The sequence below is a fragment of the Cupressus sempervirens genome, chromosome 10 (assembly GCF_028749045.1).
Source record: "Cupressus sempervirens isolate cs-2001-9-10 chromosome 10, ASM2874904v1, whole genome shotgun sequence".
NCBI lineage: Eukaryota > Viridiplantae > Streptophyta > Pinopsida > Cupressales > Cupressaceae > Cupressus > Cupressus sempervirens.
The window spans coordinates 217,426,510-217,438,095 of record NC_143127.1 but is presented as its reverse complement, the minus strand read 5'-3'; the positions used below and the strand labels follow the sequence as shown (position 1 = coordinate 217,438,095).

Sequence of the window (11,586 nt, the reverse complement as noted above, 5' to 3'; positions counted from 1 at the left end):
TTAATATTATAATTATTTTTAAATAATTGATTTAAGATTAAGTTTGTTATTCTACAAAATAAATCTATGTAAAGAGAAAAGGAGAAAGAAGAGAAATCTAAGAAACAAGATTTCCCAACTCATGACAATTTTTATTTTTTCAGAAGATAGTACAACATTCTGATAACTTTGATTGAAACTATATATTTGATCAAATGCCTATAACATTTAATTACTTTATATATAATCTTGTTCATTACAACTTGGCCTACATAGTCTTCCCCAATATAAAATGGTGTTATAGTCTTGTTTTTCTTTTGCTTTCCTTTCAATATCGTTGACAAGGTTGTGAAAATAGTGGCCAACGGCAGATGTAAGGGTATCAAGCTTCATTCAATATTCATTAAATTCTTTTGCAGACTTTTCACTCTCAATAAAAACCTACAACTCCCCCTCAACACATTGCTGGAGTTGTTCTAAATGAGATTCGATAGAGGCTTGGTTATACTTGAACAATTCGTTGTAGGCACTTTTATTTTCATTTTCAGCGAGATAATACTCATAAACATATGTCCACTTCAACACTCTTTCTCATTCAACAATCTGATCCCATGCATCTCTTACCAATTGAACATGTGACTTTGTTACGAATTGTTTGTCAACTAACTATTTAATCAGAGCATGCTTCACATTTAACTCTGCCTTGGCCCTGGAATTTTCATGGGCTGCCCATCCCTCATAATAATGATTGTATCTATCCAAGTATTGTTTAATGGCTTCCCTCTCTTCCCTCTTTATGTTCTCTTCTTCTGTTTCGGATTTCTGATTTCAACATTAAATCTGTTGTAGGCATAAAAATTAGGATATCCTTGCCAAACCCCAAGGTATAACCAGCAAAAATGAAATTTGCATGGTTCCACACATGTCATATGCATGCAATCTTCATTCTTCTCTATTTCCCTCCTACATTGTGGGCATGGCTTTGTATTTAGAATCTTCAAATTTTCCATTTCTCACTAGTAAATTTAGGCTTGAATTTTGACGCAAAAAGGTCAAAATTTTGACAAGAGTAGGTCGATAAGGTGACCAAGCTTGCCGTCAGTCTTTTTTGGTCAGTTTTTCACCACATACATTCCACGTCAAAATTTTGACAACATAAAGGTTGACTTACCGACATGAATTTTGTCGCTTTCCCTGGTCCAAGCTGAAGCGATATTACCTCATTTACCAGCGGTGCTTGTCAAAATTTTGACATAAACCTTCATAGTAGTGCATCGAAATTGCGATGAATCTAATTCACATTTCTCCTCTAGTGGCATATACGCGACACCAAAGTGGACCAGTTTTGCGTCAAAATTTTGACCAAAATATTGCATTTTTGCCGAAATTACGATGAAAGTGTTTTACATTTTTTCGTCGGTACCATACTCGCAACACCAAAGTGAACCAGTTTTGCGTCAAAATTTTGACCAAAATATTGCATTTGTGTCAAAATTGAGATGAAGATATATAGAAATTTCGATGAGCTATCCCATTTATTGTAAAAGCTTTTCTCTCATAGGAGCCTTCTAAATTGCACAAAACTTGATTCTAAAGCATAATTGCTCGATGCATGAGAGTAAGGGTATCGTGCACATTTCTACCTCCACACCATTGTTTCATTTGTCAGATGATTTATTTCATATAAAAAAATGGGAAGGAGGAAGAAATGTGCACGATATCCTGAGTCTCCACCGAGCAATTATGCTTCATAACTCAAATTTTGTGCAGTTTAAAAGGCTCCTATGAGAGCAAAGCCTTTGCAATAATTGGCACAGCACCTCTAAATTTTGGTTCCTGCAGGGAAGAATAAAATTAGGAAAAAATTATTTATCAGGAATGAAAGTCAATAATTTCATCTATTTTTCAAACAGATAAACGTGACAAAAAAAACTTACAGTCCCAATCACAACATCATAAGAGCGCATACATAACTATAACTATGTCTAAAACCAACATAATTTACAAATATCCACAATTCAAATATTATCCTTTGATGTTTTCTTGAATGCAAAGTTTTAAGTCAACTATGTTATCGCCTTGGATGTAATACCAAACTGTCATTAGGCTAAAGACTCCAGCAAGATTTATGATTTACAAATGCAAGGAGAACTACCCAACCAAAGTAGAAAATGACATGAAAAGTTAACAATCTATCAATTAACAATCTAGATGAAATATTTCTAGCAATTGAACTGTACATTATAGAAACAAAAAATTGCCTTAAAATTGACACCTCACCAGTTGTTCATTTGCATCTATAATGGCTTCACAAAAGTTGAAAGCTTACAATTTGTCAACAACACAAAAGGAACTTGTAGTTCAGCTGCATCAATAAAACTAAAGTAATTCAATTGCACGGTGAGGGCAAGAGACTGTCAATATCGATTGTGGAGTTGTAGATAGGTAAGCGATAAACATAAAAAGGTAGTACAAGATTTTAATAGCAGTTGTGTTTATTTTATTGTTTTACTGGATGAAAAATTTAGTGCTAATGTGTGTCATTTGTCTTGTTAGGTGTGTTGATATTTGATTCAATTTAGTTTGGATCACTTTCTAGTTCATTATTCTTGCATATAGTTATTGCATTTTTTTGCAACTAGAAAGAAAGATTTAGTAAACTAACTCAACCTTTCATAAAATGATGAATTACATGGATCCTTTAGAAACTCAATAATTGCAATTAAATAGCTGAAACTTGGACATCATGTATCATTTAGGGATTGCAAATGGATTTAGAAATTATTCTAAAATATTGTGTTTGTAGAAAAACACAAGAAAAGATGTGCAGTCAATAGACACTTAATAAAACATATTTAAGTGCAAGTACTATGCAACCATTGAGAAATCCAAGTATGCTTAAGGGTTGAAGGTAGTAGGGAGGAATTATGTACGTAGTTAATAGTAGTGCAACATAGAATGGTTATGAGGGGCACTATGTTATACAAAGTTCTACATTACAGGCACTTTGTGGAATAAGCAATGACAAAGAATTAGGGCATCATTTAAGTATTCTAGGTGGTACTGCAAAATTGCTAAAATTGTTGCCACATGGTCTAGAGAGAGAAAGAAATTCCACATCCTTCAATCTAACCTTAGTTCTCTTTTGAAACTCTGAGTGGATTTGTGTGTTAAAGCTTTGCTAGCATTGATTGTAATAGCAAGAATGGATATTCAAAGACTATTGCAATGAAGTATGCTAGTAGAGATACAAATGGTTTTGGGGAATATCAATAAAGATGGAATACAAGCCTTACCATCCTCTCAAGGTGATGGAATTGGGCCTTAAACTCATCCTATACAATGCTTGAGCATATCCCAGTGTAGCTCCAACAGACCAACCAATTGATCCATATTGCATCTAAAACTCATACCTACAAAATCAACATTAGAATGAATCATTCAACATTGACACAAGCCTTAAGAAAAATAATGTCACAAATTACTGATTCTTCAAACTAAACCTAATAACCAATTCAAAATAGGGGCATAAATAATTGCAATAAATTGTTGGAACTATTTCAGCGCAAATTTGTGACTTACAGGTAACAAGCTAGTCAGTTAGACAAATCATGTATTATAATTTTATGAACTTTGTTGTTCAAAATTTTTTTGTTCAATAGTTTCTTGGTTAGATCAACATTTTAAATCATACACTATGATCCATCATCAAAATAAATGAGTTAGAAATTTAATTATATAAACTTTTGCAAGAGATTTTGCATTACCTGCATTTCTTTGGGAGTTTAAGCTTCTGGAAGTTGACCCAAGAGTCACCAGTTTCTGCAATGACAACTGTCTCATTTGATAGCATGGCCTACAAATAAGAAGCGTTTACTCATTAATCTATAGGAACAACAACAAAACCAAGGATTGAAGTACCGACTAAACCATAAGTCATTTTATGATATGTAGTGATTCTCAATAATTTTACCTGGATGTGTTTGAATAACAATTTGACTCTAAGAGCCTCGTTTGGAGCACCTTTCAAGGGAACACTGTGAGGCACAAATATATGCTAATAATTATCGAAGGCCATTGTATTGTGCTTCAACTTCTTTGTGATGGCTTCTAAGAAGTCTTTCATTAATATACACCCAAAAGTAGGTCCATTTGTGATAGTTACCAGATTAGGCTACACAATTATAGCTTTCTCCTTCTTCAAGAGTAATGAATATCCAATTGAGCTATATTCATTAAAAATGGGCCCTGCAAATAAGTAAGCATCTACAGACTCAACTATTTCAGCACAGAATGCAATATCGACTACACCCCAGTAAGTTCTTATGAAATGTGGAAGAGTCTCTGAAACTTTACCCTTAGTCGATGGAATTGCGGCCACAACATAACCTGAAGCATTTTTCAATTCTGTAAATGCATCTTTTGCCTTAACAACCCTTAGCTTTGGACCCTTAACCAACACTTGCTTAATTGTTGCATTTAGGAACTCTATAGTTATTTTCACAGCTACTTCCAAACTTCTTGGATTGCTTAGCCTATAGTTCATGCTAGCCAAAAAAACTATTAAAAAAACAAGTTACAAGTGGCTTCAAATGCAATGAGCAATGCAAGAGTTTCATGACATACAAACCTTGCTTTCAATTTAATTAATGGATTTTGTGACCCACAAAGACCTTTCAAACATTGGAAAACTATAAGAACATGTCATGGTGAAACAAAACAAAAAGCACACTTCTAAATTCATTTTGCAAAGGGTACACACACATTAAGAAACAATGAAAAGGGAATAAATTTTACACATCAACCCAATGTCTTCAATGATAATTTAAACCTTACTACTGTCAAACAAAGTATTGGAAATAGTGTGTGTGGTGAACCTTGCATGCTAAAAGATATACACTAGATCAACTAAGGAAGAGTTGAATATAGTAAAATGAGAAAACTAATCTGACAACATTTAAAATAATATGAATGAAAAAACCCTCAAATGTGTTTCATTGATTCTACAAATGAAAATACTGATCAACCAAACCAAAGTAAACCTATAGACATTAAGATCTTGAAAATACAAAAAAGACAGGAGGCCAAAGACTAAAAAATCTTGATCACCCCTCAAAAGAAAAATTTCAGTCGGAAACAAGAGGCCGAGATCCACAACATGAACAACTCACTCATTTAATACTTAGACATGTATGACATTGTACAAGTACAAAAATTAAAACTAATTCTAAACTAATCAAATTTCCACAGTCTATTTGAATATTATGTATGGCTTTTCAATTTTGATTGTGTATGTATTTTGTATTTTTTAATATCAATGGTTTAGATCATACTATGATCCATTGTTTGAGCATACAAAATATGTAATATGAGAAAAAACTTGCAATCTGCAACTACAAAAATACATTTTACATATTTTTATGTTCTTACATTCTGATGATGGATCAAAGAGTGAGATTCTAAATAATGATGCTAAAAAAAGTAGAATCAAAACAAAAAGTCCATGTAGAAGAAACTAATTTACCTAAAAGGAAGAAAAAAGCCCACTTGGGAGTGAGCCATAATGGAATAGGCTCATCACAGAATGTATGGTGTGGAATGTCAGGGAGATTATAGCTAAGGCTTATATAAACTGGCTTACTCTCAATAAACACTACAGAAATGGCATGATCAGTACCTTCACAATTTTTCCCAGTAGTTTTGGGTCATTAAATTTGATAGAAAATTGATAGTAAAATGTGAAAGAGAACACACATAATGTCACATCAAAATAAGTTTTCATCCTACATATGAGTATGCATCAAAACTGAATTTTTACCTCCTCAATCTATCTGTATCAATAAAGAAATAAGACATTTTTGTAATACAAAATTCTTGAACCCTATTCGACTGTAATCTTTCAAACCTGAAAAATAAAACAAAATCCATAAGAACTAAAATAAAAGGATTTATTTCTAACAAACAATCACATATGCTTTGTATATACCTTAGGACATGATACAAGCTATTTCACAAGCAACACTAAACATTCCAATTTTTTTCTCGTTTACTAGAGTGATGATAAACTATATGCAAAGTAGAAATAGTGCAGCATAATAGATGATTAGTATCTAGAATTTTTAATACTAAAAATTATAAAGAATGTAATACTCATAAATGTCACTGCCTAAGAGAATGTAACCCAAGTTTATCATGATCTCTATAGAATTCATTGCATTGGGAATATCCTACTTATTTGCAAACACCAGTAACACTACATCTCATAGTTCATCTTGCAAGAACAAGAAACTTAAATGATAAAAAATAATTCTACGGATAACATGAAAATAATTGTTAAAAGAATGAGGTCAATTTTACAAATAATAACCAAAGTTGCCACCCATGAGAAAGACATGAAATCTTCTTGATCCATTTTCCAATTGTGTTTATACAATCCTAAAAATTCACTTTGATAGTTCTGACTAATTATTGTTGGAAGGATTTTATTTGCTTCATCAAACGAGTGTATATGGTAGTCTTGGCTTCTTGTATTTTTCAAGATAGTATCATTACTCGTCTAGTATTGTTCAATCTGAAAGGATGATATTGATATGTTGTTTTTCTATAATAGCCAAAACAAGGGGTTGTTAACCTTTACACAAACAAGGGATGAAAGCATAAACATAGGGCATCAACAACACAACAAAATAAACATTTTCCTATGCACTTGGACAAAAGTCTAAGCAACACTATTGTTAGGATTGCAATAAAGGAAACCCCACTACAACCTGTCAACAAGGCCCAAGAGTGATTATTTAAGATTCAGCATTATCAGTAGAATTTTTTTCAAAATAGAAGTGGGAGCAGTAACTTCAACAACATGGGCCGCAAGGCTAGTGGGCATCGCACCTGAAATATGGTCTAACATCCAAAATTGTGACAAGAATGGAAGCGATAGAAGTCTAGCTCAGACCAATGGCATGAGAAGCATCAATATAATCAAAAAAAAATTCGTCTTCATTAGAAAACAAGTCCTCAAAAGGAAAATCTAAAATAAAATCAGAAGCTCTAATTGCAAATGGTCATTTTCCACAACCCTCCATCAAGTGACAGCACCTATCCAACACAAAATGACAATCATTAGGCATGTATCCTATAGAGATGCAATCTCTACAACAAAATGGAAAATCCTCATATTCAATACTTCACCCGTGGCCTCTCATCAACCATGATTGAAGTGGAGAGATCTCTATTTCAACTAGAATACAAACATAGAATAGCCCAAAATTGTACTAGATCCATCCAATTTTAGGAACTAGCAAAAGGAATTTCCAATGGCCTCGGGAAAAGCAACTCACAAAAGTGAAATGAAGACAAGGAAGGAAAACCCAAACATAACTCACATAGGTATAGCTCAATGTCACCAAACATTAGGGACTTCAAAGAATTAGTCACCCAACGGTGTAAATCTTAGAGGCACTAGAGACTCTAAGAATTTATAGACCATACTTCTGCACTGATAAAAGTTCATGTTATCACCACAAAATAGGACAAACTTTGCATAAGACTTGATAGCCCAAGCATAGCTCCTTCAACCAAAATTTGATAGACAATTATCTAGAGCATTCAGCGGGTCTAGAACCACCAACAAGAGCAAATATCCTAGCACCTAGAAGCCTAGCTTAGCGCTACACTAGGAGAGTCAAACCCCAACAAAAACCATCCAATGGATCTCTTCTGATGGGGTGTGTTACGAGTATATTAAGTTCCCCTCTTTCTCCAAAGTGGAAAACATCATGAATTTTGAGTTCAGATCTATGTTATGTAATACTTCTTTATTCATGTTTAGAGACCCTTATAGTATATTCAGAGATAATTATTATATCTACTCTATAATAAATGGCAGTGTAATAGCATACTAGCATCAGAGTTCATAACCCACATCAAAAGTGGTTAGTTACACAAGAATAAGCATCGAATATGGGACATGAGAAACAAATTCAGATTGATTTTTCCTCTATTATCAGAGGATCATAGTAAGGCACAACACAAATTCTCAAATATAAATAATAGTCAACTGTCATTTTACTTAGATCCCTATGAAAATGTAGCACTGAAATACAATATACATTGGAGTTAGGAATTTAGTTGACAACCAAAATTGATTGAATTGAAATAAGAAACTTCACCAAAGAATCAACTAAATATGTAATTTTAAGCATATTTTGCTACTCAAAATGTTACGACTTCTTCCTTCTTGACCTTAAACTTGTGACATTTTCTAGTTTTACAAGGGGAAACACGATCTCTCCAACTGTTAGTTCTAAATGGCTTCCACCTTAGGCCCATAGAGTCTTTGAACTAGATAGATAAAATACACAACCATGCTGAAGACCATGGAAATAGAGGATAACATGGAAAATACCAAACAACAAGTTGGATGATGATAAAGACTACAATGAAGGTAGAAGATCCCAGACATCATCAATTAATACCAAACTACCAAATGGAATATACAAACTTGAAAAGATAAGACACACCTTACAACTAAATGAAACTCTAGAAGCTACCATCAAATGGCATGACATTGAATCATTACCAATAAATGAATACAACATAGAGAAGCTACTGGATATGTTATTTCTATTCATTTTTCAAACGAAAGAGTATAGTAGGTATGCAACCACGACTAAGAAAAGTGCAATTTCACATCATTTTCCATTTTGATGTTGAGATATAGACCTATGCAATCCAATCTTCTAAGGAATAGACAACACCACGTATCACCATCTTTGCCAAAACAAGATTTGTCATAAAGCAATGTTAGAATAGTTACTAAAATGGTCATAAATTATGTTGTTATAGTAAAAGAATACTTTAACTTAAGAAAAAAAATTATACAATATTAAAACATGATATTGTACTTTAAAAACTAAAAAGGTACCTGTAACAAAGAACTTCATTTCGACTTGCTAATTGGTTGTCACTATTAACTATAAGCTTTCAGATTAAAGTTTGAACTTCACTTGGTTTTGAGAATAGTTAAATATTCTCTACTTAACAGGGCCAACCACATGAAGGTGGAAGCTCATTTGGCCCCTCCCCCCTCCCCCTAACATCACTCTAAATTCCCTATTAACATTCAATTCATCCATTTTTGAAATATAACATTCAATCATTATAATCACATGATAACATTCATTAACACGTAAAATTCATAAAAACACAACATTCACGAATAATTCAAAAGTAAGTCATTCATGAATAATTCATTAACACAATATTCATTAACACCCAATATTAATGAATAATATTCATTAACACAATATTCATTAACAATATTCAAGAGTAAGTCATTCATGAATAATCATATCTTTTTTGCTTTCTTGCCATATCTTTTTTTCATAAAATTTCTAAGAGGAATATCAATGTCCTCGTCATCCGCATTAACATTTAATAACATTTAATTCATCCATTTTTGAAATATAGCATTCAATCATTATAATCACATGATAACATTCATTAACACATAAAATTCATAAACACACAACATTCGTGAATAATTCATTAACACACAACATTCAAGAGTAAGTCATTCCCAAATAATTCATTAACACCCAACATTAATGAATAATATTCATTAACACAATATTCATTAACAATATTCAAGAGTAAGTCATTCATGAATAATCATTTCTTTTTTGCTCTCTTGCCATTTCTTTTTTTCATAAAATTTCTAAGAGGAATATCAATGTCCTCATCATCCCTCTCCTATACTGGTTCTAATACATGTCTCCTCCTCATCCGTTCAGGAACATCATGAGGTCGTTGCACCAAAGGGGGGTCCACTGCAATAACAATTACTCCATGAGTTAAATTTGCACCATTCTATATTAGTGAATTACGAGTTTTTATTTAAGTAAAAGAACTATAAATCAATAAATTAATTTAAAAGAACAAAACATAGATTTTCTTTACCTGAATGTGCAACATGATCTACCTACTAATCAGTCTGAACATCCTTCAGCACTCATTCAGCATGACATGATTATATATCCTCAACACAAAAAGGTTACACCAAGTTCAATTAAATATGTTAAATTGTATTAATAATTATATAATTAGTTTTAAATAAAAAATAAGCACCTCCATCGATATTACAATGCACATCAGGGGCTTCATGATGCTATGTATTATTTGTGTCACGATTAACAAGCTGCATTGCAATGTCATGCACATTATTATCAAATTAATTGTTGGTCAAGTATTCAATTTCTAATATATATGTTGGCATATTTACCTGAGCACATGATGCAGGAGATTGTTCGGTTGTGGCAATGGAAGTTTTTCGTAGGCATTTAGCCACTGCTGCTTAGCCTTGCTTGAAGGCAATTTTTTTGTCTTCTTCTGTGGCCTCCAGATTAAAATCAGTGCCCTGCATTTTTTTAATAATTAACAAAATTATTTGCATTTTATAAATCATTTTTCTTTGCAATTCATTTATTGCTACTTACAATGCGTGCTTTGATTTTCGAATGTCCCCTAGAGCCAAGTTTGTGTTGCCCAACCTTTTCTAGCCTCACCTTTGTTGCCTTTGATGTGTCCTGCAACCTATGAAAAGTTTGCAATATGTTAGATGATATAGATATAAAGATCAGTACTAAATAGTGGATTATTATATGGTATGAAGGTTTTAGCATAAAGTAGCATGTTCCACCAAAAATATGAAAAAAGGGAAGAAATTATAGCATCATACCTTTAATTGACATGTGTAATCATGCTATTTATCCATGGAGTTCATGCTAAGTATTTATCCATATTTTGACATGCCTCTCCATAAAATTACACATCAATTTTGACAGTCTATATTATCCATTGTCACACAAAGTAAACGATAAGCTAAAAGTTGAAACAGCTAGTAGATTTTATAGATTAAATTTTAATCCCTACGTTCCACACTCAAAGTGTTTTTATTCCCAAGGCTGCAATAGGTATAAACTTGAGGGCGAATGTCAGATTTTAGATTGTTTTAGTAGCATTCCTTTTTACCCGTAGCTGAAAAGTAAGTATTTTTTTGTTTTCAATTTAAAAGACATCACCTTTGTGCATCAAGTGCTTCTTTAGCCTCCACACTGCATGGAACTGATTTTATAAATGGTGGTTGTAACTGAAACAAAATCCCCACTGATTTGCTAAGATAACTAGCAACTAACAGGAACTACCTAGCATTGTTCCAGCAGAAGACTCATGACTTAAGACTTGTCTTAATCTATGTTAATTTTGATTTCTTCTAGCAGTGGAGCACCATTCAGAATGTTTGAGAAGATCAAAAATGTTACATCATAGTTTGGAGGATGTTTCGTATAGTCTACATCCACAACAAATGATTTAAAAGCTGACACTTGGATAGAAAATTGTTTAGATAAGCTTCAACTATTCTCAAAAGTCACACAGTAAAAGAAGAATTAAGGATAGAAAAAAATTAAAAGTCAACTTTAACACTTTTACTGTAGAAATTAAGAAAATTAGTATGAGAAGGAATTATCACAAGAACTACCAGTGGCCATTATAATGGTCTCTCCTCCCTCAAAGGATGTTCTTGTGGTTGCTGAACATCAAGGTGTGGTG

The 11,586-nt window shown here is 32.7% G+C and overlaps 2 pseudogenes; both read right to left on the bottom strand.

Annotated features, from left to right (window-relative positions):
• Positions 1–216: 216 nt before the first annotated feature.
• The window catches only part of LOC149533410 (putative E3 ubiquitin-protein ligase ARI7 pseudogene), a 29,909-nt pseudogene continuing 18,539 nt past the window's right edge, over positions 217–11,586 (bottom strand).
• On the bottom strand, positions 3,272–11,525 carry LOC149533412 (pyruvate decarboxylase 1-like; annotated as a pseudogene).